The 5,744-nt window shown below is 39.0% G+C and overlaps 1 non-coding gene across 1 annotated transcript; it reads left to right on the top strand.

Annotated features, from left to right (window-relative positions):
• Positions 1 to 2,536: 2,536 nt before the first annotated feature.
• Positions 2,537 to 2,642, top strand: LOC124514078 (U6 spliceosomal RNA). Its single transcript, XR_006962575.1, has one exon. It is a non-coding gene; the product is annotated as a U6 spliceosomal RNA (small nuclear RNA).
• The last annotated feature ends 3,102 nt before the right edge of the window (positions 2,643 to 5,744 follow it).

Below are 5,744 nucleotides of genomic sequence, written 5' to 3'. Positions count from 1 at the left end.
GGAGAGTACTTTATTTTTCACACATTAGGTAACCATCAAGTTATTTTCCCAGATAAAAGCAATATACTCCTAAGAAGAGGCCAGCTGATCAACTTTAAAAATATGCTTTTTTCTCTCCTCCATTATATAATTAAACAACAAATGGAAGAAAACGCAACATGATGTGTGACCAAGTCTAGCATGAGCAACGAAACTGAGTAGGCCTTCACAGCAAAACCGATGGGACAGTCTGAGCTCAGCCCTGAAGGGTACGTGGTTAAACGGCCCCCCAAGTGGTTTGACTTTTTCCATATTGAGTTCCCCTCGTGGGAATCGATCAAAGTTGCCAGAGAGTCGCTATTCTTTTCGCTTCATTTTGTTCATGTTTGTATGTGCGGTAAGTGTCTAAAACAGCCTTGACTGACTTGAGGAAAGGAAGAAATTTCTTAGTTCCGATTCCTCGGGGGAGGAAATGCTTTCTCTTTGGATGAAGACGCGCTTCCGATTACATATGCAGATATGACAACACGGACCAGCCGAAGTTGATTCTGGATGGCTGAATTCTATAATATGGGGTTAATGTTGTAGACTTAAGCCCAATCCACGGTTCGGCAATGTGTGTGAAAGGTGTCTCTTGAAGGCTCCTCTGGGAAAAGTTTGAGAGCAATGTGGATTTTTATAGGTCTTAGGGATTCCAGGATTGCTAACTTGAAAACTTGCCCTACCAGTCGCCAGTCAATCCAACTGGACAAATCTTCCCAAAACAGTCTTCCCGCTTCTCGCACACAAGAGATGGCAATCAGTTTATTCTGCTTTGGCGCCCTGAATACTTAGAACAAAAGTATAGGACTCACAGTCCTCTAAAAACACAGGGATAGATGCTACATGGAAATTCTTAATAAATGAACCTCATATGAAAACCTCATTTACCAGCCACGTCTGATCCAAACTCCAAAGGTAATTTGGAATCACATTAGTTATTTGTATTCCATTAGTAACATATTAGAGATACAAACACCCTCAGTCTCTCCTGTATATTAGACTTTTAAACTTGTGCTTGACAGAATAGTTACCTTAAGATGTGAATCTCACCAACAAATAATTAAAATATTATTAAACCAGATTAAGCAAACATGATAAAAGGAAGTCAATAATATGCTAATTTAAAAAGACTTTTTGCTATGCCTTGAGGGCACCAGAAATTAGATGTTAGCTTCACAGGAGAAGAGAAAAAGGATGAACAGGTAGCCCCTCCACTTCTTCCCTCCAATTTCTCATTCCAGAAGATGAATGCTTCCTGGGGACTGAGGTTTATTTCGGTGGGTGTTCTCTGAGCATTGACTCAGTGCTGGGCTTGTACTCGCTATGGAGTCAGAGACGAATGTCAGGCTTCCTTCCTTTAGGAGCTCCAAGTCTGTTGAGGGAAGTAGGCGTGTAACCAGGCAATTGCATTACTGTGGTTAAGATGTGACCAAAGTATGTATGGAAGTGATAGACAAAGTACATTTCAGCATATATGTAGAAAAGCAGAGATGCCTAAAAAAAATTAAGATTCTGAATCTGTCCTGGTAAGGAACCCACTTTCTTTGTCCATAACAATTGGCATGGGCCACGAAAATTAGTGGTCAGAGACTAAAGACATTAAAGAGTATGGTTTTCCTTTTGTTCTTTTTCCTTTAAACGTTTTTTTAATTCTTTAAAAAATTCCTTTAAATTTTTTTTAAATTTTTTTAAATTTAATTTTGTAATCTCTACACCCGACATGGGGCTTGAACTCACAACCCAGAGATCAAGGTACATGCTCTAGCAACTGAGTCAGCCAAGGCACCCTCCTTTTCCCTTTCCCCCCCCCTAATCATTGTGGTGTAGGACAGAAGGAAAGTCAGGATGTTGGACACTACATAAGAGACATGGTATAAATAGGGCACAGAGGAAAGTGCTAGGATACCAAAATGGGTTAGTTCAGGTACCAAAATGGGTTAGTTATTGCTGGGTCATGACATGAAATGAGAGGCAGTGGCCAAATTTTGTAAGATCTTAGATACTACCTGTGTAGGTCAGGCCAACATTTAGACTTTATCCTGTAAGTCAAGGATCAACAACCGTTTTTTGTGCTGGTATTTTGTTTTGTTTTGTTTTGTTTTGTTTTGTTTTGTTTTGTTTTGTTTTGCAAAGGGCCAGATAGTAAATAGAGCTTTGTTGACCCTACCTTCTGTCTTGCAATTACTCATTTCTGCCTCAGTTCTACCCTTGGGTTCAAAAGCAGCAACGAATAATAAGTAAATGAATGGTCATGGCTGCGTTCCAGTAGAATCTTACTGGCAAAAAAAAAAAAAAAAAAAGGCAATGGGCTAGATTTGACCCAGGGGTCATAATTTGTCTGCCCTTGATCTAAGTGATAAAGAACCATTGGCAGGTTTTAAACAGTGGCGTGCCGTTTACGTGTGAGATAGAAGTTGATATTTTTAATAAATTTCTCCAGGGAATCTGACACGTATTCAGGTGTAGTAAGCAAGATTCTGCAGTTTGGGCTCTACATCAGAACTGTTCATGCTCCGTGCTCACCTGGGCAGCACATATACTAACACTGGAATGATACAGAGAAGGTCAGCAAGGCCCCCGCCAAGGATGACACGCGAATTCGTGAAGCTTCCGTGTTTTAAAATTAAAAAAAACAACAACAAAAAACAACAAAAAGAACTCCGTAGAAGTCTCTGCGATAATCAAATGTTCTATATCTGCATTATCCAATACAGAAGCCCCTAGCCACATGTGACTATTGAAACAGAGCTAGTATGACTGAAGAACTAACTTCTAAATTTAATTAAGTTAAATATAAATAGTTACATAGGGATAGTGGTTGCCCGGTTGAACAGCACAGTTCTAGGCATTGGCCAACATTTGGATTTAGACCCAATTTTAAGTGGAAGCGCAAAGCAAAGAACTACGCTAGGAAATATCTATCCAAGTGGTATTGGGCACCAGCAGTAAATCTGGAAGAGATCATAGAGCAAGTTCTGAGGACACCTTAAAATCATTCATTTCCATTCCTTTACTCAGTCTGTTTCTATCTTGTCTATTGGAATCCTTCGCTTAATTTTCTCCTGAGTTTTTAAGCTTTCTTTATGTGTGAACACAAGCCATTTATAACGTGAAATGGCCATTTATAATGTGTTACAAATATTTAAAAAATTTTTAAAATATTTTTCTATTTCTTTTGACTTTGTTTACTGTGTTCCTTACCATGGACTTTATTTTAATGTAGTATTTTAATGATCTTTTTTTTGGTGACCTCTAGGTTTTGTGTTACTACTACGAGCCTTCTCTACCCTGTAATTACTGAAAAACATTCCATAGTTTCTTCTGGAATATTTATGACTTCATTATTTTTAAATATTTGCTACATGTGGAATTAATTTATTTTGGTTTAAAGTGTAAGGAAGAGGGGCACCTGGGGGGCTCAGTCTGTTAAGCATCCAACTCTGGATTTTGGCTCAGGTCATGGTCTCACGGTTCATGACATCGAGCCCCATGTTCAGCTGTGTGCTGGTGGCATGGAGCCTGCTTGGGATTCTCTCTCTTTCTCCCTCTCTCCCTTTCTCTCTCTCTCTCTCTCTCTCTCTCTCTCTGCCCCTGCCCCACACGCGCACATACTCTCTCAAAGGAAATAGCATTAAAAATAATAATAAAGCGTGAGGAAGAGATCTAACCTAATTTTTTGCCAGACACTTACCCAGGGGACACCGAACCATATATTGAATAATTGATTTCTATCCACAAACATGGCCATGTATCATAAAAAAAAAATCTCCTGTGTCTATTTGCATATATAGCTCAATTGTGTATTCTATGCTATTGAGCTGCCCATGAGCCAGAATCATACGCTTTAAATTATTAAAAAGCTTATAATGTGTTTGAATATTTGTTAAGATTAGTTCTCCTCTTCCTCCTCCTCCCTTTTTTTACTTAAAAAAATGTTTATTTATTTATTTTTTTTTTCGAGAGAGAGAGTGAAAGGGGGAAGGGCAGAGAGAGAAGAAGACAGAGGATCTATGCTGACAGCAGAGAGAGCCCACTACGGGGCTCGAACCGATGAACCGTGAGATCATGACCAGGTGCCCCACTTTTTAAAATATGGATTATAGAATCCACTTTGCTAGTTATCTCTTACTTTGAGAAAAGCGACGTGTTTATGCAGTGTGTTTTCCTACTCAAAAACATGGTATGCCTTATGAATCATGCAAGCATTATTCTATATCTCTCAATAGTATTTTTAAAGATTTATGTCATTCTTTTTTCCTAGCATATTGTTATAATAAGTTTCAAACATACCTAAACTCCCGTAGATAAGTCATACATTCTACCCTTTACATTTTACTATATTTGCTCTATCAAATATCTATCCATATATCTCTCTAGTAATCTAAAAAAAATTTTAATGCATTTCAAAGTAAAAATATCCATTCATATATCTCTCTAGTAATCTAAAAAAATTGTAATGCATTTCAAAGTAAGCTGTGGACATTAGTAAACTTTACCCTAAAGAATTCAGTATGCATAGCATTAACTAGACTTTAGTACTTGTTTATAGGATTTTTTAAAATGTGAAGCAAAACTTACATGAAAGGAAATGCAGCCATGTTAAGTGTTTGACAAATACAACATTTGTGTAACCCAAAGTTCTGTCAAGATCTAGAATACTACTGTTAAACTGTGAATGGTTTAGATTGATTTTCAAAAGTTATATATACCTACCAGGGGTACCTGGGTGGCTCAGTCCATTAAACATCTAACTTTGGCTCAGGTCACGATCTCACGGTTTGTGGGTTTGAGCCCCACATCGGACTCTGTGCTAACAGCTTAGAGCCTGGAACCTGCTTTGGATTCTGTGTCTCCCTCTCTCTGCCCCTCCCTGACTCACACTCTGTCTGTCTGTCTCTCTCTCTCTCTCTCAAAATTAAACATTAAAAAAAATTTTTTTTAAGTTGTATTTATACCTTGATTTTATGAGCTAAATCTTACGTGGTCGTTCCATATTACACTTTTTATATATTATTGGATTTGTTTTGCTAATATATTTTTTTAACGTTTATTTACTATTGAGAGACAGAGAGAGCATGAGCCGGGGAAGGGCAGAGAGAGGGGGAGACACAGAATCCAAAGCAGGATCCAGGTTCAGAGCTGTCAGCATAGAGCCCGATGTGGGGCTTGAATTCACGAACTGTGAGATCACGACCTAAGCCAAAGTCAGACGCTTAACCGACTGAGCCACCCAGGTGCCCGTTTCGCTAATATTTTTGAGAGTCTTTCTGTTATGTTCATGAAGAACATTACTTGATAGTCTTCTTTTGTTGTAATGTCTTTGCCTGGTTTTGGTGTTAGTTTTACCCTAGTCTCATAACATGTCAAGATGTGGGGGCCCCCAGGCGCCTCAGTCTGTTGAGTGTCCAACTCTTGACTTCGGCTCAGGTCATGATCTTTGAACACTGTTAAGTGTGGGGCCTGCTTGGGATTCTCTCTCTCTCTCTCTCTCTCTCTCTCTCTCTCTCACTCTCTCGCTCTCTCCCTCCCTCCCTCCCTCCCTCCCTCCCTCTGCCCCTCTCCCTCATTCATGCTCTCTCTCTCTCTCTCTCTCTAAAATTAAACACACACACACACACACACAAACATGTCAAGAAGCAATGTTTCCTCCTCATTTCTAGGAGTTTCAGCAAGATTGGCTTTGTTTCTTCCTTAAATGTTTGAGAGGTTTTGAAATAGGTCTC

This window comes from Lynx rufus, unplaced genomic scaffold, assembly GCF_022079265.1.
Source record: "Lynx rufus isolate CCGP_SWC_20201006 ecotype Redwood Valley unplaced genomic scaffold, mLynRuf1.p SCAF_19, whole genome shotgun sequence".
Lineage (NCBI taxonomy): Eukaryota > Metazoa > Chordata > Mammalia > Carnivora > Felidae > Lynx > Lynx rufus.
This window is presented reverse-complemented; position numbering and strand designations above follow the sequence as displayed.